Source organism: Cuculus canorus, chromosome 8 (genome assembly GCF_017976375.1).
Source record: "Cuculus canorus isolate bCucCan1 chromosome 8, bCucCan1.pri, whole genome shotgun sequence".
Lineage (NCBI taxonomy): Eukaryota > Metazoa > Chordata > Aves > Cuculiformes > Cuculidae > Cuculus > Cuculus canorus.
This window is the reverse complement of record NC_071408.1, coordinates 18,067,857-18,091,048: the sequence shown is the minus strand read 5'-3', so window position 1 is coordinate 18,091,048 and position 23,192 is coordinate 18,067,857. Positions and strand designations below refer to the sequence as shown.

The following is a 23,192-nucleotide window of genomic DNA, read 5'->3' as shown; positions in this document are numbered from 1 at the left end:
TGAGGTCCATGTTAGAACAAAATAGGCATAAATCTCATAAACTGCAATAGTTGGGGTTTTTTTTTAGATCACTTAAAATGATTTCTCCTAAGCAGATGTAAGGAAGTAGTAGGCAGAATAGGTTATTTGGATGAACATATATCCAGTTTAGGCTGACAATTTGCTAATATCTTGCCAGAAAAACTACTGCGTGAACAGAATCATGGAATAATGGAGGTGCGGAGGGACCTCTGGAGATTGCCTGGTCCAAGCCCCAGCTCAAAGCCTAGGGTAGGCTGCCAGGACTGCATCCAGTCAGATTTCGATAGCTGAACAGATCTCAGGTATAATTCACAAAAGGATTCTTTTGATTCTTTTCCTCTATGGAGAATCAGTTGTGCAGGAATCATCACTCAGGATTTCCACAATTGATGTGGGAAGAGAAAGGCCCACTGAGAGGACAGGTTGAAATTTCTTTGGAATTTGAGGTTGTAATGATCTGTTAAAGATAAATGATCTCAACCCTCTGTTTAACAGTAGTGTTGAGATTTTAGTGTATATTTCAAAGTAAACCTGTTTTCCTAGTCCATGTAAAACATTAACATTTAATTAAATTAAATGCCTGGATTACTGGCACTTTATGAAATCTAACATTTCCCAACAGATAAAGAACACTAGCTTTAATGTCAGGACTTAATTTCTTGTATCTGTTACATTTATTACTGGTGATTAGATCATTTTATTAGATGGAACCTTAACTGATTCCTTCATAAAGTACTAGGACCTTCCAGCCTCAGCTGTTATGCAAGACAGCTGAAAAAATTGTTAGTGGCTATTTTTTCACAGAACTCATCAACATCTAGCCAACAGACTAGCCCTACCTCCTACAGATTTATGAACTGGGCTGGATGCACCAACACTTGGGTTTTCAGCTGCCAGGCAGTGAGCTCTCCCTGTGAGGACTAGAATTACTCACCGGCAGGTTTCTCTGCAAGTATCAGCTGTGACCCTGACCACCACTTTCCGCCTTTCATTTTGACCCTCTCAGGGCTTTAGATAGTCATAAAAGGCTTGGTTGAATGAATCAGTGCAATGTCTGACAGTTCTGTCAATTAATGCTGGATGGCTGAGGGGGAGGAAGAGGCGTGAAGTGTGTGCACTGATCCGTGTATGCCACTGAGGCTGTGGAGAAGTTACAGCTCGCTGGCTAAGTGACATAAGCATCTTCCTTTCTCAATACTTTCCCTGAAAGGAACAGTCTTGTCCCGTCCTCTCTGCTAAGACCTTTTGGGCGGGTGTTAAGGTGGTACTTCTTCAGCCTGTTATGAGAGCTATGGAATCTTGAATATAATCAATGGGAACACCTGGCTTTTCCAAAACAGGGGGCAAAATAATCCACCTACCTGCTGATATTTTTTCTGCTCTGTTACATATATTTTACAGGGCATCCAGCACTTCCCAGCTAATGTCTGCGATGATGTCCCAGGGCTAAGAACTCCCTCGATGCCCAGCCTCCCTCTGAGAGCCCAGTGTGTAGAGAAAAAAGAACCTGAGCCATCTCAGCCTTACAGCTCAGGGAGTGCTGTAATGCTACTTCTGCACTGAAATGCTGTTGTCTCTAGCTGAAATAGTCTGCTTTTAAAGGTATTTCAGAAGGAAAGATCATCCATGCCATTCTCCTCATTGGCTTTAGACTACTACAAAACTTTTCATGCCACCACTGCTTCCCATCTCCTGACATCCTGACTGCTGCAAGTTGCAGCTGCATGCCCATTTATAAATGAGAAGTTCCTGTGTTTGCATTCCAACTTTGGCTTTGCTTTAGAGCCGCATAGAAGTAGGCTTTTTTAAAAACCTCCATTGTATTTTTTAAGATTTTAAATTTAATAAAATGAGCTTTGGTGCTTTAGTAAGCCACTGCCCCTTTTCTAGGGACAGCCAGTTGATCTTTCCTAGGGAAGCCCTTTCTGTTGGGTGGTGGTGCTGCCTGAATTGCTGTGTTTATCTGTTTAAATGAATGATTTGGGAATTGGTAACAGTCTTCTTATCCATTCGTGTGAGTGAAAAGATCTACCCACAGCCTCCCAAGTGAACCTTTGAAGAGATAGGAAAAGCATACTTCACAGCATAGCTGTTTCATGCACTTCTCCCAAATAGGTTTCTAATAACACCACAAGGAAGCTAAGCAAGGACCGAGTGCCTGCCTTGCACCTCATCCCTCTTTGCTCTGTCTGTCTTCTCTCAGTTCTTGAAAGCAAAAGCAACAATTTTTCTACTACTGGTGTTGAACATGGAGGGTAATTTTCATTGCCAGATCACAGGAGCACAAACGGCATCTGTTATACTCCATTTAATTCCCCTCCATTTGATATATATGAGCCGCTTCAGCTATTTCAGCAGCAGTGAAAAGACAGAGATGGGAGCACAAACATTCATTAATTCTACCCAGTGAATTAATTCATTGGTCTCTTACAGTATTCAGGGTATTTGCTTTCTTCCCCTATTTCCATACTCTCCTATTAATTTCCTAGCAGTCTGCAGCATCCCATCAGTTTTCACCTGAATCTGTTTTTCTGGTACCAAGACCTTTATGGAAGAGGAAAGAACAAACAAAACAAACAAACAAACAAAAAAACTGGATAGGCTGAACTCCTGGGTTGAGATAAAGACAGTTTAATAGGACAGCAAAGGAAGAGAAACTAGTAGTAATTATAATAAGTATACAAAACCAGTGATGCAAAATGCAATTGCTCACCACCCTCTGACCAATCCCCAGCCTGTCCCCAAGCAGCGATCGCAGCCCCCCGCTCAACTCCCCCGGTTTATATACTGAGCATGATGCTGTATGGTGTGGAATTTCCCTTTGCCCAATTTGTGTCAGCTTTCCTGGCTGTGCTTTCTCCCAGCTTCCCATGCACCTGCTCACTAACAGAGCATGGGAATCTAAAAAGTCCTTGCCTTAGTATAAGCACTACTTTGCAATGACTGAAACCGTCAGTGTGCTATTAACATTATTCTCATATTAAATCCAAAACACAGCACTACAACAGCTACTAAGAAGAAAACTAACTCTACTGCAGCTGAAATCAGGACAGTAATCTGAAACCAGGACAAGAGGAAAGCTGAGTAGGGTCAAGGATGGTTACAGGTACTGCTGGGTGATGCTCTGCAGTGTCCTCTATACTAGCTGGAGTTTCTGAAATGCTGTGCCATCCTTCCCAGCTGCATCACATTGCTGTACTTCAACTGAGAGGTAACAAAGGCAGTCAAGTTATACACCAGAATGGGAGAGAAATGGTAAGAAGTCACCTGGAGATGAAGACAAGCATGGCTCAGACAGGTAAGTGAGAGCTCAGTGTCAATAATGTACCTCAAAATACTCCCAAGTTACTCTCTGAGCTGACCACTTTTACATCACCTCCACAATGTTGGCACCTGAGTGTTTATCACCAGATGTCTGTCCACTGACTGGTATGGATCCCTGTAATTGAGAGGTCCAGTGGTGGAGGAACATGGTCTCGCTGCTATGAAAGAGATATCCCTGTTGAGGATGCATGCAAAGCCTCGCAGTATATACTGCCAATTCCTGTATGGAAGGCAGTGGGATCCCAGTGTCAAAAGTTTAAGCATGAAGAGACTCTGGAGAATGAGAACAGATGCCTCCCTCCTACCTACTGAGAGGAGGAGACCAATTCATCACTGCCAGTAAAACTGTTCCATCTCCATGCCTTGGCATAAATTTGGGCTGAGCTGTGAATATGAGCTTCAGAGAGGTGCACTTGGAGGGGGCCTTGGAGCAGCTTCTCTGTGGACTCTCAAAGCAATGGGGAGGTTTGGTGGTGAGCAGATAACCTGATTAGCCACAATCTTCAGGATTTGCCTGACTACTGTGTGTCTGACAGTCAAATAGATATCTGGGGAACGGCAAAGGCATCGATCATACGGTATTAGTATTGGTAAGTGTAAGTTACTTACCATCTTTTCCTAAGTCTGTCAAGGTATCAGTCAGATTTATGGGTACTAAGTCCTTCAGGATGTTTAGAGCTCCTTGCTAATGAAAAATTTGTGCTCACAAATGCCATTTGGTAAATATTAGGACAGTAGCGTAAGAACAGTAAGCTTTGCAGCTTTCAGTATTAAGCTCTACTGCAGATTATGAGTGCTCAGGGTCAGTTGAATACCTTAATGCCATAAATGATTTCTTGAAGTTGATTTGACAGATTCAGTGGAAGAAGATAAGATAAAACACAGCCTGCGATACAATCACAGCATGAGCCCTAAGGAGTTTCTTAATTTCATCCTTCCTGTACTGGCCTTTGCTACCAATATTCAAATTTCTGATAGGACGTTAGAATGCCAGAGAGCTGAGAAAAGAGGAGGATCCTCTGAGGCTGCTGCTGCAAGCCAGCATGCAGCAGTAATGACCAGGACCTTCTATCAGGGTGAAGCACTGCTGCCTGTTATTAGGCTTTGGAACTTTGTCAGTGCTCGTGAATTGTTGACTGAATCAGGATTACTGATATTTCTTGTTGCCAGGGAGTTAAAAGAGAATATGTGCTGCCTGGAGGCTGTGGGGGACTAAAAGCAAGTTTTTAATTTTTCTGGCCTTGTAGTCTAGAAGATAAGGGTTTCTTTTAGCCATTTGAGAATTCTGTGTCCTGCCAGAACTTACATACATTCGGTGCTTACAGTTAAGAGACAAGTCTCCTAAATACTCCATTACCCAACAATCAAGAATTTCTCTGAACTTTAAACCACAGAGATTAAATCTACATTTTAGAGAAGGGTTGCTGAACCCAAACTCACTGTGGAGCTTCACAAAGTTTAAAAACCTGACACACAGGCTATTGGTCAGATTCCTTACACCTGACTCTCCCAAAGCAGCACACCATTAGTGTGGGGTGGGAATCACCTGGCTTCTGCTCACTGCTCCTGCATGCTATTGAAATGCTATGTACAGTTTTGCAGCCCAAAATTTGTAGAAGGGATAGCAGCATGTTTTGAGAGGCCTAGAAAAAATTCTAAAAATGTACAAGGAGCGAAGAAAATGCCACGTATAATGAATTTAAAGAGTTTTATCTGCTTGGTTTATCAAAAAGTGGATTAAGCAATGACTTGATCAGCACGTGAAACACTGTAAGGTTTTGGTTTTTAGCCCAGGGGAGGTCTAAGAACTACTATCTGCCAGCTTAAGTCAGTCAAGTTCAATCAGAGTGTTGAGTCCATATCTTATTGTTGTCAATAAGCAACCAGAGGAACAAACCGCTAAGTGGTAACTCCTCTGTTCCACCTTCTGACTCAGGCTGGAAGACTTTAGGAGAGAAGCTTTACTCAAATACACAACACGGAGGAGGAGGGAACTGGTGAAATAAAATGGCCTATGATGTAGAGGTCAGACTAAATATGGCACTGGTCCAGCTTGGTGAACTATCCCTGGACATCTGCTTAGGAAAATGGTATGGCACCAAAGCAGCCCTCCTCTGCAGGAGCTGGAGGTGGCACACAGGCAAGAGCTGGCCGCTCTGCGGGGTGACCACTCCTGTTTCTGCCAAAACTCAGCTGGAGTCACTGCTGCTCCAGCCTTTGGTATCTTGCTTTTTGGGTGAGGCAACAAACTCCAGCTCCTGCGACCAAATATAAGCATCCTTAGTTCCACATCCAGCCATGGCATCAGAAGAATTGTCCAAGACAGTGGTGTGAATCTGCCTTTTTTTGGGACTTCCGACTTGGTGGGCTAGTAAATGTTGGGAGTGGTATTTTACTGGCAAAGGAAAAGGTGATAAGTTGTAACAGGGGAAAATTCTTTTAGAGAAATGCTTTTAATTCACTACAAATATTCTGGCATCAGAATCAGCATCATGTATTCTTGGGGGTTGCCTTTGTTGTATACCCAAAATGCAACACGTACTTGAAATCATAATTTGGATTACAACCATTGGCACTCTAATACTTGTTTGCATCACGCACATGGAAATAAATTTGCCTTCTTTGTGGGGAGAGTGAAAAATAGAACTTTAGTTGATAATTAGTTCTATGATCTGTGTATGCTAAAGAGCAACTTCTATATATTTTTACATTAATCAAGCAGTTATTAACTCCTGGTTTTAGCACAATATAACTCCATACAGACAATTTTTTTTCTTCTTTATGATTACGTAGTACAAAACTTCCATTCGTTATTGTTCTGCACTGCATGAAGACTAGTTTACTAAGATCTGGTATGATCCGTGCAGTGGATCTGTGGGATATTAGGCCACGGGATGGCACTTGAGCAGGAATTACAACACAGCAGCCTTCTGTTCAGTTTTCAGAGACTGTAGTCATTAATCCTTCAGAAAAAGCAAGGGTCTGTGTGTCATCCACAAATAGCGAGTTTAGCTCTTAATTCAAAAGGGTTTATAACGAATACATTATTTTTGTGTTCTGGATACTGAGGTTTTGGCGATTGAAGTGGGTCCTTCAAGCCTGTTAGATACCGCCCAGAAACTTCCTCTTCTGAAGTATGAACTTCACATTATTACTCCAGAAACTTGGCTCTGACAAAGACATCAAACGCCCAAAGATCTAGCATCACTAGTAGGGTCAAACAGAAGTCTCTACAATAATGAGACTGTATAAAATGAGTTATCCTTATCTTCCACATCATGGCTGTTTGGAAACAGACAGTGGCTTTAGTAAGCAGATCACAGAATCATAGGAAGGTTTGAGTTGGAAGGGACCTTAAGGTCGCATGGGCAGAGACACCTCCCACTGGATCAGGCTGCTTAAAGCCCCATCCAACCTGGCCTTGAACACCTGCAGGGATGGGGCAGCCACGACTCCCCTGGGCAACCTGTGCCAGTGCCTCACCAACCTCATGATGAAGAATTTCTTCCCGATATCTAATCTAAATCTTCCCTCTTTCAGCTTAAACCCGTTCTCCCTCATCCTATCCCTGCACTCCCTGATGAAGAGCCCCTCCCCAGCTTCCCTGGAGCTCCTTTCAGTGCCGGGAGCTGCTCTAGAGTCTCCCCGGAGCCTTCTCTTCTCCAGGCTGAACCAGCCCAACTCTCCCAGCCTGTCCTCACATGGGAGGCGCTCCAAACCTCGGATCATCCTCGTGGCCTCCTCGGGACTCGTTCCAACAGCTCCATGTCCCCCCGACGCTGGATGCGGGGCTCCAGGTGATGATGTCTCCGGTACCGCACGGGCAGCTGCGCCCCGGGAGGCTCCGGGGATGCTCGGTCCCGCGGTGGCTCTCGGTGCCTCCCCGCAGGGCCGTGGCTGCGGAGGGGGCCGGCGGGGAGCGCCCGGTGCCGGCCGGCGGGGGGCGGCCGCGGCAGCTCCCGGCTCTCTGCACGCTGCCATTGCCGGCGCTGCGGAGAGGCGGGGAGAGGGGCTGCGGGCGAGCCGCGCCGCCGCGGCAGCGGGCACAGCCCGCACGGCCGCCCAAGGTAAGGGTCAGCGCTGCCGGGCTGCGGGCAGCGGGACCCCCCCCACCCGGGCTGCCGGCAGGGGAAGCGCCCCCAGGGCTGCCGGCAGGATCAGCGCTCCCGGCAGGATCAGCGCTCCCGGGGCTGCCGGCAGGATCAGCGCTCCTGGCAGGATCAGCGCTCCCGGGGCTGCCGGCAGGGGAAGCGCTTTCTAGGCTGCCGGCAAAGGTAATCGCTCCCGGGGTGCCGGCAGGTGACTCTCCCCCGGCGCCCCCCACGCCGCCAGCAGGGTCAGCGCTCCCCGGTCCCCGCCCGCCCCGCCGCACGGGGGGGCCGTGTCCGCCCTGGGGTGCCGGGGGTCCCGGGGGGTGGGGGTGCCAGGGGAGGCGGCGGGACCCCCCGCGGGCTGTTGGGGCGCTGCGGCAAGTTTCGTGGTGTGGGATCACACGACGTCAAGAACTGAGAGCGGAAAGGGTTTGGCTCTCCGAACAGGGAGGTGGACTTTGTTGTTGGGGAGTGTGTGTATGTGTGTATTCTTTTTCTTGCATTTTTCCCCCCAAATCTGTGTTAGAACTACGCGCTTTATTTCAGACCCGTCCCAGCATCGCGTTTCCCTCACAGGTGTCCAGGAGCCGTGTCCTCCTGTGGCACCGGGATGCTGTGCCCCCACCCCTGGAATGGGTGGGACGTCAGCTGCACCTCCAAAGGGATCCGCAGCCTTGGGACTTTGCAATTCCTTTTCCCGGCGTTAATTTCTCTGTGACGTTTTCTTTTCCTTTTGTGCCTCGTGTTCACTAACATGTGGTTTGAGTCAGTTTGGGTTTTTCCTGATTCTCCTTTTCTCAGTTTGATGCCTGGTGGGAGTTCTGAATTTAGAGAGGATCTGGAAATCGAGTGTTTCCTCTGCGTGGCTCCCCATCAGCTCTGAGGCAGTAGCTGCCTGCGAGCCCGTGGGCGCCGTGCAGGAGTGCAGAGGGGCTGCTCCTTCCACCTCCTTGCGTGAACGTCCAGGAGTGATAAATCGGCTCTGATACACAGTGAGCTACTTACTCGAGGTCTGTAGGGGTGGAACGTAGGGAACGTAGCCACGGAGGCAAGGAGTTGTTTTGTGTGATGCTCAGCATCTGCTGTGATAAGAAATATTCCAGGAGGTTTCCTACACTGAAGAAAGAATTCCTGATAGGTTTGTATGTTTTCTTAGCAGCAGTATTCCTACTATGTTTATTTTCTTTCTCTGAAATTCTGACGTCCAGTCAAAGCAACGGTGATTAAGCCAAATAATTCTATTCCCAGATTTTACATAATGAAACAGAGAACTTCTTGTAGCACTTTAAGAGAGGTGGTCCTTTGCTGCGTCCCTCACTATCTGCTCTAGAGATGGCGACCAGATTGTAAACAAATCACTGATTTATAAATCTTCTAGAGTCTGAAGCTCTTTAGTGCAAAGGGTGCTTTTCTAGTATGCTATTAAGTATGCTGGCTGCATATACCAGATTATTCATAGTAACAATCTCTTACTCTTGTCATCTAATCTGTTTTAATATGTTTCTATGTGACTGCTCAGGTACTGGAGATACACCCATATCTTACTTTATTCTCATCTTTGGACGTTTTAGATTCATAGAACCATGGAATGGTTTGGGTTGGAAGAGACCTTAAAGATCATCCAGTTCCCTGGATCTCCTCCTTCTGTGGGAAGGGACACCTTCCACTGGATTGGGCTGCTCAAAGCCCCATCTAGCCTGGCCTTGAACACCTCCAGAGATGGGGCATCCAGAACTTCTCTGGACAACCTGTGCCAGTGCCTCACCACCCTCATAATGAAGAATTTTTTCCTAATATCTAATCTAAATTTGCCCTGTTTCAGCTAAAACTCTTCACCCTTGTCCTATCCTTGCACTCCCTGATGAAGAGCCCCTCCCCGACTTCCCTGAGGACTCCTCTCAGTACTGCAAGGCTGCTCTGAGGTCTCCCTGGAGCCTTTTCTTCTCCAGGCTGAACAACCCCACACTTTCTCAGCGTGTCCTCATATGGGAGGTGCTCCAAACCTCAGATCATCTTCGTGGCCTCCTCTGGACTCACTCTAACAGATTGATGCCCTTCCTGTGCAGAGGACTGCAGAGCTGGATGCACTTCTCCAGGTGAGGTTTCACAAGTGTGAAATAGAGGGGGAGAATCTCCTCCCTCGACCTGCTGGTCACACTTCTTTTGATGTGGCCCAGAATATGGTTGGCTTTCAGGGCTGCAAGTGCACATTACAGCCTCATGTTGAGCTTTTCATGCACCAGCATCCCAAGTCCTTCACTTCAGGGCTTCTCTCAATCCATTCTCGGCTCAGCCTGTATTTGTGCTTGGGATTGCCCCAAGCAGTAAGCCGTTTTAATGCAGTGCTCAAATGCGAACCTGAAGTAAAGTACAAGATTTAGTCTTGTTAACTGCTTCTTCCAAAAAAAAACGTATTCAGATAGAATTTGCATGCAGGTGCAAATCTTCGAGTGAAGTCATGGACATCAGTGGTGTTCTAAATCCTGATCCTATGCTATTTTGATATCTGTAGGTAAGACCCTTTCCTCATTTTCTGGTAGTAAATAGGGTGCAAACTTCTATAAAGACAGCCTCTTATCTTCCTAGGTAGGCTGCAAAAACTCTTCATTGATCTTTGTCTTCTGGTTACTGCGGTTTCCTTCTTTGCAGTTACTTGCATGCCAGTATGTGCTTTTGAACGTTTGGTGGCAATTGCACTGTCCAAAGTGTTTTCCATACCTGTTGGTAAGACCATGATGAACGTAATCACTGGAGCCTTCTGCTGTTTCCTCTCTTGCTGCTTTGAAGTGCTGTGAAAGCGCTAGAGAGAGTTATGCTGCTTTGTTCATCATCTTTCCTCTTGCTTTTCTGGGCACTCACCAGCCCCTCCAATTTCCAATTGCGCTTTGTGTCCCAGATATTCTTGTTCTTCCCCAGACACTCCTATACTTATTTCCCAGCTCTGCAACTCACAGGGAGGCCTCTCCTTATTCAGCATTCACATCCTTACTGCAAAGCCGGAGTTATCTATCAGGAAGCTTATGACGGATTAGCTGACTAATCATCTTGGTGAACAGCAGTCTTCTTTAAAAAGTTGTTACAGTCGACTATATGGATTTCCATATTTGAAATGCATAGCCATGGATAGACTAGTAAAACTCTTCCCAAAATGGCAATTTTTAGTGCTGACAAGTTGGACCGGTTGGGATGATTTGTTTTTATCCAAACAACCCTGCCCTGGAGTGATCCAAGCAGTGCAAGCTGCCCTCAGTATAGATATGGGTAGTTCTTATGCATTGCAAAATATAGTGAAAAAATGGTGTGGAGGAGTACCTTTATTTGATTAAATTAAATGCCTAGTATGCAGAAAATAAAGCATCTAAGTCTTTACGCTGGTTCCATCAGTAAATGAAATTGTATAATTATGGCAGTTGGATAAATATAGCCTCGGCAGAAGGAAAAAAACTGTTTAGAAAGGCATAGAATGAATGACAATGTGAAAGAATTCCCCTGAACTTGAAGGCTATTGCAAATGAATGCGTGTCAGGGATATTAATCTGATCTTATTACTCATGCTCTCTTCCTCCCCCGCCCTTCTATTTCTTTTAGTTTAGAGAATTAAAATAATTTGTCAGCTTCACTTTCAGATTCTTGCTGCTGCAATGTTTTGGCTTCAAGCAATGCAGAGGAATGGTTATTTAGCTGGTTTAGGTAAAACATTTTAGCTGGATTTCTTTAATTATGAAAATATTTTTCAACTTTAAAAATTTGTTTTTACAAAATAAAGGGCCAACAGATAGTGCCACATTGCTGGTTAGACATGCATGAAAGGTGTTTCTCTTTTCTGTACATGCCGTTCTTTGGGTGTAAAATGCTGTTGGTTCTGTTTGTAAGCCCTATATGCCATTATGTCTCAAACGGATTAAGGGTATATCCCTTGTTCAGGTTATTAGAGAGAGTGTCACGGATGGTATAGACATGGTAAGTTAAGAACATGTTTCGTGGTCATACAAGAACAAGTAGGCATACAGTGAAATTGAAAAATTCAAGACCATTAACTTTTTATTTTCGTTAGATATATAATTAGGTGGGAAGGCTACTTGCCAGAGTATTCGTAAAGCACAGAACTTGGCTAGATCCAGAATAATTTCTGTAAATCACAGAAGTATCAAGAAGGATGCAAAACTTTGCAAATACTAAAAAGACGGTTTTTGGGGTGCTATAGAAAAGATGTAAATGTTTATCCATCATTTAAGCCAGACTCTGAGAAAGAAGGCTTGGAGGAAGCTTTCTAGGATAGCAGATTATTCTATGTCTGCCTACAGTGGAATTTCTTGCATTTTCCGTAGCATCTGGCGTTACTGTGAGCGATGAGAAAATAGATTAGTGGATGATGGCGGATTAGATGTGTGACTATTCAAATGCTTAAAAAGTGTAATTCTGTAAGCGTACTTTGGTGCTCTGAATTTGGCACTGTCTCGTATTTGTGCACTTAACAATGCACTACTTTATTAATAAGTCAGGGGAAGAAAATCTAGAGGAATCCCCCTGTAGTTTTCTTTCCTTCTTCCTTTTCTTCCAGTCCGTGTGGGTTTTCTGTGTGTATGGTTTGTGGGATTTGTTCTTCCCCTCCATCCATCTCTTTCCTGAATGTTCTCTCCTCTTTAAAAGCCAAGTGTTATATATGTTTTAGCCACTGGGGAATGCGAAGGTAAATGGAACCAAAAGCTGTGTCATGAGCTGGATACTGCTTTGTGGACAGGATGGCATTTGTCTACCTCCTTTGACCTTCACCTTCTCTGTCACCTGCTGAGGTGTGGCCAGGAGGCAGGGAGAAGATGTCTCGTGTGGGTAGGACACTGATAATGCGTTTCCCATGAGGCAACCAGGGCTGCTTAGTGTTGGTAGGGGAGACGTGAAACCATGCTGTGACAACCTGAGAGGTAGGATCTAGAGGGGTCTGTGCAGGTTCGGGGCCTGGAAAAAGTAGGAACAGTCTTGGTGGTACTGAAAATGTCAGTTGGGGATTGGGACAGTGTAGACCAAAGGTATTGTATAGAATGAGTTAAAAAAGTGGCTTATTTGGGGTAGAATTATAAAGCCTGGTACCTTATGGGTTGAACATCTTTACTTTTAAATTGTTAAGGAGTTTAGAGACTGATAAGTGTTGGTGGTAGCACAAACAGTGAAATGAGGCTGGATTGGATTTGACATTTGAGCTCAGGATGACACGCATTGGTGATACGGAGTTACTTTTGCCTGTGTGAAGTTAACAGTAGATTCTGGTGGGTTGGAGGTAGGTGAGAGTTCAGTGCGTAAAAAGCCCCTGGAAAAGGGGCAAGATCTGTCATGAGCTGTGGTGGTTTTCTCCATGTGTACAAATGCTAGATATAATAGTATGACTAAAATTAGTGTTTGGGATTGGCAAGCTGCAGGTTGATGACTGTTTCTTTCTGTAACAGCAATAAGGTCTGATACTAATGGAGGAAAATGCCTTGAAGGATAGATCTTAACTAGATGGTGTGAGTAAAGCCCCAGATAGGGATAGGGATGAGTTTCTGAGCTTGGATTTGGAAATGGGAGCAGCTAACATACTAAGAAATGTACTGAATTATGGTCCTTAAACTGTGATAGCTGGAGCCAAGCAGGCAGGTGTCTTCTAATGGGCTCTGAAGATGGGCAGCCTTGCGGAGCTGGAGTTAAGATCCAGGTTTCCATTAAAACTTGCCACGCTTAGATGTTTCCTGTTAGGCAGTCACCCTTGTGAGCAGCAATATGAGAGACTGCTTTCCTGTACCGGCAAGTTGAGTCAGCTCTAAGGTTTTCAGAGCCTTCACTCTGTAAAGGTTCCTATCCAACCCTTGGAGTAGCCATACTGACTGTTCCTTTCCAGTAAACCAAGCCATTTGTCCCTTGCCTTGCTGCTTTAGCCTTTGAAAAGAACATCGACTTACATTCCAGAGTCCCAGATCACAGGACTTTAGTTAGAGCAGGTAGGACTGCTTTAATTAGAGCAGTCCTACCCCTGTGGGACGTTCACTATCCAATGTTAAACATAGTGTTTCAGCCTCTTTTGTGTCCTACGCCAGATGTTCCTTCAAACCAGGCTGCAGAGGCTGTCTAGGACAAGTTAGAGCCCAAGAAATATCCTGTCCAGGCACTTGCAGGAAAAGTGGACTCGATCGAGAAGACCTGCAGGCTTCATGAAGTTTTGTGCCATTGAAGACTTCAATTTTTTTGTGTTCTTTGAGTTCCGTTCTCTGAAAATGGAAGTGTTAAGCTGACTGAGTCTTTTTAAGTTTCTTTTTATAATTGAAGCACTAGTTAATTCAGAGAACCTTTGCTTCCTAGGTGGTTGAAAGCCTCTCTGATTTCACTGCTGATTGACCAAGAAATCTTAAATCAGTTCTGTTTTCCTGTGGGCTGTAGGTAATTTGATGAAATGCTGGTATTTCAGTGTATGATGTACTTCATCTTATGTTAACTAAGTTTCTGATAATGGTAAAGCAGTGGAAGCCACCAGGATCCTTTGCTTTGTAGAGAAGTTGAGGTGACCAATGTTCTCTTTGTTTCTTAGAGCATGGTGAGAGAAGCCTAGAAGAGGATGGAAAACCTCCTTAGTGGTTTGGGTTGTGGTCTAGGCTATGTTTCAATGGGAGCACGAAGATGCAAACTATTAAATGACATTTTTGAGAAATACTTTAAATGTCATTTGCTGAAATACACTTCATTTGCAAACAGCTGCCCGTTGAGAACATTGAACTGACCTGACTTAGTTGCTAAACGGTTAATGTGCTCATTTGCTCTCTAATTATTTGCAGCACAGCTGATAATACCCTGCTTTTGACCTGATTATAAGCAGCAGAATTTGCAGGGAACAGTGGCTATTTGGTAGAATGTATGCCTTCCAAGCATGAAGGGCTAGCGAGCCGCAGCAGAACTGGAATGGCCTCAGTTAGTACATAACATGTCATAAAGGTTCACTAAAAGGGTAACCAAGCAACAGGTACTCATTACATTTTTATCAAATACATTTGAAGTTGCATGAACTGGGATAGGGATGGGTGGTGTGATGTTTGCAGAGAAAGAATGATTTTTCACAACATACTCAAGGCCTATGTTGTAAAAGAATGCACAGAGCAGAAGCTCTGTTCTACGATTTAAGAAGTAGAAAGAGACAAAAGGGGAAAGAAAGGTCGTATAAAATAAATTCAAGGAAACAGTATGGTCTTGAAGACTACAGAGAGCTGGTCAAAGACCGCAGAACGGGAGCAGCTAACAGGCTGATGCCGTAGGGTGGCTTTGTAAGTCATGTCTGGAAGAGAGGTTATCTCTGCTCTCCTAAACCCAGGGGAAAACTGACCTGTTGGCAATGTTTTAGAGACAATATTCTGCCGAAGTCTTTGTGTTGTTTACAGACAAAGATACCTCAGGGTAGCTGTGGACGATAACTAGAGTGGGAGCTTAATGCCAGGATTTTCTCTTCAGTGTTCTTTTAGATGGTTTTCTTCTATAACAGGGTTTCTAAGCTTATAAACAAGAAGTTGACCCTTTCCTTTGCTAGAATAAATAACCATGGTATTTTCATTTGTTTTCTTTTGCCTGAGGTCCTGAGTAAACTCAGGTGGCACTGCCACACAGAGAAACTGTTTCTTCTGAAAACTAATCCAAATAAAGTGACTGTTTTCAGCATACGAGGAGTCTGGGAGTTGTTTGAGCCGCAGTGTTTTTTCACTGAGGTGTAAGAATCAGTTTTGGAATGTAAACTATGAAACGTCAAGAACAAAAGGGGAGAAATTTCTCTCAATCGGGGAGAACCTTCTCTAACCTTGTTACTAAGTAAAGCCTAACATCTGAGTCAAGCAGGTTGATGTGGATTGAATACTTCCTGCCTGCGAGATGGTCGCCAAGTGTAAAACTACTTCAGAGCATTGGTTGAAGGAACAGTACTATGGTCAGGCTGAAAAATAAATCCTTGCAATTGATTTTCATTTCATTCATGCTTTTGTAATTCAGTAATTGCTCAAGGAAGCAATAGACTGCATACCGCTTGAATCAACAGCACCAAAAATACTCTTCTGAAATTGCCAGAGCTCTTGTTAAATGTGGAAGATAAATCTGGAGTGGAGCTCCTTGCAACAGGGGTACTTTCAAGAATGCTTATAAATAGTGAAAACAGGAACTTCAGGAAGAGAGGAATCTGTAATTATTAATCCTCAGTAGTAACCATTTCTGAAACTCCAAGCCCAAAGAAACAGAACATGATCCAACCTTGTAAGAGAAGAAAATAAGTATATTTTGAGAAGAAAATAAGTATAAAACATATGGAAACCTTCAGGGTGAAGCTGCTCTGTTTGATGGGATTCTGTTCAAAGAAAACCATATTCTCGAGATGCACAGTGTGCTCAGGAATACTAATCATAAATCTCACAGTGCCTGTGTGGTGCAGGAGCTAAACCCACTGCTGCCTATTTTGGTCGTTCCACTTGAAGAAAAGGTGCCCATGTATAACATTTGCAGTCACTGTAGGCATCGGCTTAGGAAATTGTCGCAGAAATGGAACAAGATTCTCCATTTTTCTTTGGAGAATGGCTGGTAGGGTTTTGAGTTCACAGTAACGCTAGTTATTCTGGAGCGGGAGACAAAGAATATCTAGAAACAGGATGTTAAGTTTTATTTTGAGAACCTGGATTCAGATCACTGTTTCTTCCAGAAGTGTTCCTCTTCCCACTGGAGAAAACCCTGATGGTATCTAGGGTGTATCTTTTGGGATCCTCAAAGGAGAGCAGGAAACCTAGCCTGGCACTGTCATCCTTGAAAGTCCTAGAAGCTTCTCTGTGGAGCCGTAGTGGTGAGGTACAATGCAAGAAGGGAGCTGGAGAGTCAGATCAGGTGTAGCAGCACCTTTGCCTGCTAGCCCCGGGTTTTTCCTGACAAATTCTTGCTTGAGACAACATCCAAAAGATGGACATCATCAAGAAGCTCTAGGCAAATGGTCTATTGCTATCATAATGATTACTAATCTGTCATAACAGTTCTGGGGGTACCCTGGTTTTGCACAGGTATGCAGGGGTGAAGCAAATATGCCGTGGTTGGTTCTGATTTTGTTGTTTGGTTTGTTTTTTTGTCTTTCTTTTCTCTATCTGTTTTGCTTTCCCTTTCTAGAATTCATTCAGAAATTTCTGTTATAACACCTCTTCACTGCACTTTCATGAGGAATTATGTATATATGTAACTTACAGACCTTTGGATAAAAAACACTAACATAAAAGAACTACTTGGATCAGCAGGACAACTAGAAGCCTGGCACTTTTACAAAGCTGGTGATCTGCTTTTCCCATTCTGAACCTTTAATTTGTTTTCTGTGTGTGCACAGCGTTAGGCTATCCTGAAACCCCCTTCCTATGCTCTTAAAGGTTGGATGCTCTAGTTGCAGTGTGTCCAGTGTTTCCCCTGTAGATGAATTTGGCCTGTGTGTTTCTTTTACAGTTTTCATTCATTTTATTTGTTTCTGTAATTTCTGGAGGAGCAACAGCACCATTTTTTTTTCCAAGCTGCCTGTGGGTCGTTGATGAATCAATTTGAATACAGATTGAAGACTTCAAATGTGTTGTCTCAGAAAGGCAAGAACAAGAGTTCATATGAAATCAGGCATAAGAACTCTAAAAATAGATACTTACTTACCTAATGCTTAGCTTTCTTCTGGAGCCTATTAACATATTCTCAGAAAAACATGTATTTTTCAAGAAGAAAAAATAATCAGGTCACAGGCAACTAGCTAACCAGAAGGAAGTAGGAAGACACATTCTTTAGTATCTTTCCTTGTTTCTTAATAACCCACTGTAAATAATGTTTTGTACCAGTACTAGTCTACAAGAGACTAGTCTTGGCAAGACTAATGCTGTTCTGGTGCACGACTCCTGTCAGGTAACATAGTCACAATGAAACAAATTCCTCAGTTCAATTATCTGTAGTAAAAGTTAGGAAGTATTTGATAAGTGAAAGATAAGAGATTTGTGTAGGCTCATGTAAAAATAGAGAAGCTCTGTGAGAAAAAGTAGTAACTTCGCCCTAAGCAAACTCCTGTTGACTTTGTGCCCATCAGTAGAAATATTTGATGGATTTTTATAGATTAAATATTGCTTCTTCTCTTCAACCTGAGGTATTACTGTGGTGGATTTTGCCTGTTGCTCTTATTACCTGGAGGAATTGATAACCTAGCTGGGTTATTTTGTGAGTGCTGTTGTTTTATTTATAAAACAAGGAATGAGCAAGAGACGTTGTCCACGTGGAATGGTTTATGCTTCCACATGCCTCTTCACCAGTAAAAGTGCACATGCTCCATTTCTGCTTCACCTTGGGGTGAAGTCTTGGGGTAGTGGCAGTGATGTTCCTCCTGTAGCATTTAGGTTTTGGGAAACTCCTTTTCTATGCTGGGGTTGGATACATTGAGGAAAACATTTGCAGCCTGCCCCCAAGAAAAAAATGCCCTTCTACCCTCACATGATTCACTGTATCATCAGACTTCAATATGGTGCAGTCCCTGGAGTAGTTATTACTTTTTCCATTTTACTGTACAGAGATATTTAATTGCTGCTTTAGACCTTGCTTTAGACCTTGGTAGGTCTTGTGGCTGCCTAATGGATCAAGGACCTGCATGTTGGTGGGCACCAGCACTTGCTTTCCAGTATAACAATATAAAACCAGTAAGGAAACAGTGAACTGAAATGGAAGCCTCTGCATCAGAGCTGCGGTGCTGCTGGATGCAGGCTCATCTTTGAAGTTCCCTTTTATGGAGTAGGCTTGGCAGTTGCAGAGCTCAGAATTTGTTCAACATTCTCTTTGAGGGGTGGATCCTACCCAGGTAATAAGTGTGGAATGATATGGCAATACAAGTGGATGTTTGCTGCGTGGAGGGATCTGTACATCACCTGGTCCTGAGGGCAGTGGTTTGCCACACCTGTAGCGCTGCTGAGCTTCTATTTAGTATTTGATAGTGTACTGAGCAGTTTCGGGCATCTTTCCAGTCTGCGGATGAGTTGTGGGTTTGAGAAAACACAAGTGATAGTTACAAAACCATCTTAAAGTCTATCTGCTTTTTCCCAGAGTCATGGCAGTCTCATCTCTAGTCCATCAGGATAAATACGTATGCATTTGGTGCTTATTTTCAGCATTGTGCTAGAGCACTTTGAATTCAGAGCACATTCATTCTGTTTCTACATTTGTACCAGTTGCTTTGTGGTGGACAGAACAGATTTTCTTTAAGAAAGCTTGTGCTTTTCAGGAAACCAAACCCATTTTGGTTTTCATTATTGATACTGTATCTTTGGGAGCAAACAAACTGCACCTGGATTAAATGCCGTGATGTGCAGACCTGTGGCAGGCACAGCTGCTTCCTACTGGTTTTTACCTCAGGCGTATACTGTCATTATTATTTTTATTAAAGTATGGTTACAATGATAGGTTTTAAAGGGGTACTTGTGGGTGTCTAACAAATGGGCTTTATTATCAGAGTAGTTAAATTCATAGAAATTAATTGTTTGAAGTAAAAAAATTGCAAGCTGTATGAGATTGTTCTCCCTGTGTTCTCATATTTGGTAATTAAAATGGAGTGCATGTTTTTACACTGTAAACGTAAAGACCGTTATTATTGTTGCTATGATGTTTTTTTAAATTTAAAATATCCAGAGATTTTTTTTTCCCCTTTTGGAAGTCTGCAGGATCAGATCATCTTTTCCTGCAGAGGAGGGTGAAAGGAGTGTTCTCCATATGTCTGTGGGGTTAAAATTATCCTGGGTGCTGGGTGGCTATGGTTCTGCAGATGAGTGCAGTTCCGCACTCTACAGCTAAAATGGATAAATCTAAATGGAGGAGGTAGCAGGAATGCTTCATTCCTGAGTTGTTCAAGTTGTGAGAAGTTCAGGTTCTCCACTGCACCCAGTTGTCCCCATGCTTATGGTTTGGCCCTTTTAAGCAGGACTGCTTTAAGTAAACATTAGACATTTTTCCAAAAATAGTGAATAAGGTGCTGTTGTAATGTTCATTTATTAACTCTCTGCGTAGCTGACAAAACTTCTATTCAGAGACCTGCAGTCATTTGTAAGGAATCACAGGCTGTCTCCCAAGCTGGGTTAACTCAGCTGCATGCTGAGAATCTCTGCCTGCAGGAGGGATGCAGCACGGTGACTCCCCTTGCTCCAAGCCGTGGAGGAAGGAAAGTAGCCAGTAGCTAACAGCTGCCCCAGGATGGACATACAGCAATATGTACTGATCACTGACATGCTGCAAGTAACCCTCTGCTGACCCTGACTTACTGGTTTTCAGTCTTTTCCAGCCTGTCATCTTGTGGCCTGCCAAGGTTCCGCTGTCCTTCAGAAGAGGAAGGGATTTGGTGTTTGGAGCCTTTGTGCATTAACTAAACGCTGTGCTGATCTGATCTGGCAGGAGGTCGGTGCCGTTGAATAGCTGCGTGAACGGAGCAGGCAAGTGTCCCACTTCCCTGCCTGCCTCACAAAGCCAGGGTCAGGAAACTTGCCCATCCTCTCCATCCCATAGTGCTGCTAAGGGAAGTGAAGTCTTTGGTTTTTCCCTCTGTTCCTGGGCGGTTGGGTAGAGGTGGCACTTCTGATCTCTGGCTCCGAAGCTGAGGCAAGTGAAAATGAAGGGTGCTAGTTCTGCACACTGCAGTGCTGCTGGACCTTGGGGTTTGCCATGAGTTTCTTGCATTTTTCTGCCATCTCCAGCAGCAGAGGTCTGCCTTTCATACCCTGCGGCTGTGAAATGTAGACCTAATAAATTAGATTTTGACTGCTGCTTTGCTTTGGCTCTCAGTAGTTTTGCTTGCAAAGTGCTCAGTCTTTCTCTTCTGGGATGTATTATAAATGCTACTTTCAGCCAGGTTACAAGCTGTTCTGTACACTGTGTTTACTGTAGAAAAACAGCTGAGGGTACATCTTTCACAGATTTATTTTGGGCATCTTATTTGGTTTCAGGAAAAAAACCATTTCCTTCTATTCTGCGTTCTCAAAGGAAGGAATATGAGTGTTTTCTTACCTCAGTGTAAGAAGCGTTAGAGCAAGTTTGGAATTTAAAAGCCTTTTGAAAGCAGAAGAGAAGCTATCATGTAGTGCCTCCCCCCAAATCCTGTATGAACAGATTAAACTGAATGTAATTAATAACATCAAGAAAAAAATCCATTAAGTTGTTATAGTAACTGGGAAGCTAAGGTTTAAAATGTATGATCTGAGTGACTCAGCTCTGGGGGAAGGGATCTGAAAGTCCACATATGGAGAGCTGGCAGTATCCTCTTCCCTGGTCTCTTCTCTGTCCATGCCCTGGGAAGCTCCGCTATAGGCACATTGCATGGTTAGGGTTCTAACCAAATCTTGAGCTTATTTGTCAGCACAAAGGATGAGTTTATGATATCCTCCCTATCTGCTGCAGAAAAGCCTGTGGTTTTCCTACTGCATATCTGCATACTGATTAAAGCTTGTCTCTGTGGCATATTTGATGATCCTTGAAGACAGTTGCCCAAACTCACCCAAAATAAGTGGTAGTGGTAGCAGTGCTAGGTCTTTCTGAGATGCTCTTTCATAATGGGTAGCAAGGAACCTTTGGGTTCTTGTGGCCTGCAGTACTACCTCATTTCTGGAGATCCCCTGAAAGAAGTATATCTACTAAGGTTTCAAAGAAGGGAATTTGTTTCTTTAACTTACTTGAGATCTGCTTATAGATAGAGAAGGAAGTACATTACTTTTCGTTGACCTCATTAAAAAAATAGTTGTGTAGAGTGAATGTGGGAAAGGATTTTTTAATTTGCATATCTATGTACTTTCATTATTTACGCTCCCTGTTTTCTCAGGATGTAGCTGCTACCGGAATAGTACATCAACATTCACCTGCTTCCCTACAAATGTTAATGTAATGGCCTGGGTGTCTGAGGAGCAAAGTGCAGAAAGCTGGGGTGCTTTGCTCACCCTGATATGAGGATGTTTGTTGTAATCTGGTTGGTTCTGCATCTGGAATTAATAACAAACCTTTGAAATGGCGAGTGCTCGCTATTTCATAGTTTAATTCTCATGACTGTGCATAGCTTCTGCCTTCAACAATGAAGTTTTTGTTAAACAATTAACTGCATAATGTCAAACTCTAAATCTTGAAGTAATTGGGTAGTATGATGATTTTAAATAATTAGGCAATATATAGAGATCTGTTGCATCTTATTTAGTTAAGAATTTGGATTTATTTAAAATCTCACCCAGGTAAGAGGCTGACTGTGTTGGACAACCTGTGTAGACTTCTTGGTATGCATTTGACTGGGCTGATTTATCAGCTGTCCTGGTGTTGCAATTACTAAAGGTTTACGTGGAATTCGTGTGCTGTAGGTAGATACTAATGTAGGTAGATGAAATATAAGAGTATCCAAGTGAGTGCTTACTTTCTGATCCAAACATAATTTTTTCATAAAATCATAGAATAGTTAGGGTTGGAAGGGACCCTAAAGATCATCTAGTTCCAACCCCCCTTCCATGGGCAGGGGCATTCTACTAGATCAGGCTGCCCAAGGCCCTATCCAGCCTGGCCTTGAACACCTCCAGGGATGGGGCAGCCACAACTTCCCTGGGCAACCTGTTCCAGTGCCTCACCACTCTTATGGTAAAGAAATTCTTCCTAATGTCTAGTCTAAATCTGCCCCTCTCCAATTTGTACCCGTTCCCCCTCATCCTATCACCATGGGTCTTTATAAATAGCCCCTCTCCAGCTTTCCTGTAGGCCCCTTCAGGTACTGGAAGGTGGCTATAAGATCTCCTCTGAGCCTTCTCCAGGCTGAACCACCCCAACTCTCTCAGCCTGTTCTCGTAGGGAAGGTGCTCCAGCACTCTGATCATCTTCGTGCCCTCCTTTGGACCCGTTCCAACAGCTTCATATCCTTCTTACATTGACGATTCCAGAACTGGACACAGTACTCCAGATGAGGTCTCTTAAGAGAGGAATAGAGAAGCAGAATCACTTCCCTCGCCCTGCTGGCCACACTTCTTTTGATGCAGCCCAGGACACAGTTGGCCTTCTGGGCTGCGAGCGCACACTGCCGGCTCATGTTGAACCTCTCATCAACCAGCACCCCCAAGTCCTTCTCTGCAGGGCTGCTCTCAATCACATCATCCCCCACCGAGTACTGAAAATGAGGATTGCCCTGACCCAGGTGCAGAACCTTACACTTGGCCTTGTTGAACCTCGTGAGGTTCTCATTTTGTCTATCAATAATTAAGATTTGAATTAATCAGACTCTGTTTAGTCAATAGAAATGTTTATTATATTTATTGAAGATGAGTAGACTTATATTTGACAGTACAAAAATTACAGGTGAGTATATGCTTGCACTAAAAGCCCCAAGGGAATACTCTGTTACTTGTGAGATGTGGGGTTCTTTAATCTCTCTAGTGGGGTGACTAGAACAAGGTAAAAAGTTGATACATTTTTTTATCATTTTTTTTTATCTCCAAACTGTAAGAAAGATGTTGATATATTGCCTTAAATTTTATAGGGAGAGTAATCCCTCCTGTAAAATCCATCTAGTAATTTAATACTGCTGTTTTACTACAGGAATACAGGTGCGCTTTAGCTTTCAGGGAAGGTAATCCTGAAAGTTGCGAGTTTTAAAGCTTCTCTGTACTGTTAACGTATTGGGGATTTGTGTAGCTGGGTGGTAATTTATTGTTTCGGTAGGGCCGTAGTAAGTCGTATATCCTTTTAGTCTGCTGTTTGTCTTTGGAAATC

General features: G+C 43.6%; 1 protein-coding gene across 3 annotated transcripts in view; it reads left to right on the top strand.

Annotated features, from left to right (window-relative positions):
- The first annotated feature begins 6,986 nt into the window (after nucleotides 1–6,986).
- The window catches only part of PDE4B (phosphodiesterase 4B), a 220,749-nt gene continuing 204,543 nt past the window's right edge, over nucleotides 6,987–23,192 (top strand). The window contains exon 1 of one of the 3 annotated variants that reach the window (XM_054072467.1): nucleotides 6,987–7,142. The gene's annotated coding sequence lies outside the window, so the exon portion shown is untranslated. Of the gene's footprint in view, nucleotides 7,143–7,305; nucleotides 7,413–7,604; nucleotides 7,620–23,192 lie in introns of those variants that run through there. The other 2 variants (XM_054072466.1, XM_054072468.1) reach the window with 2 other exon arrangements.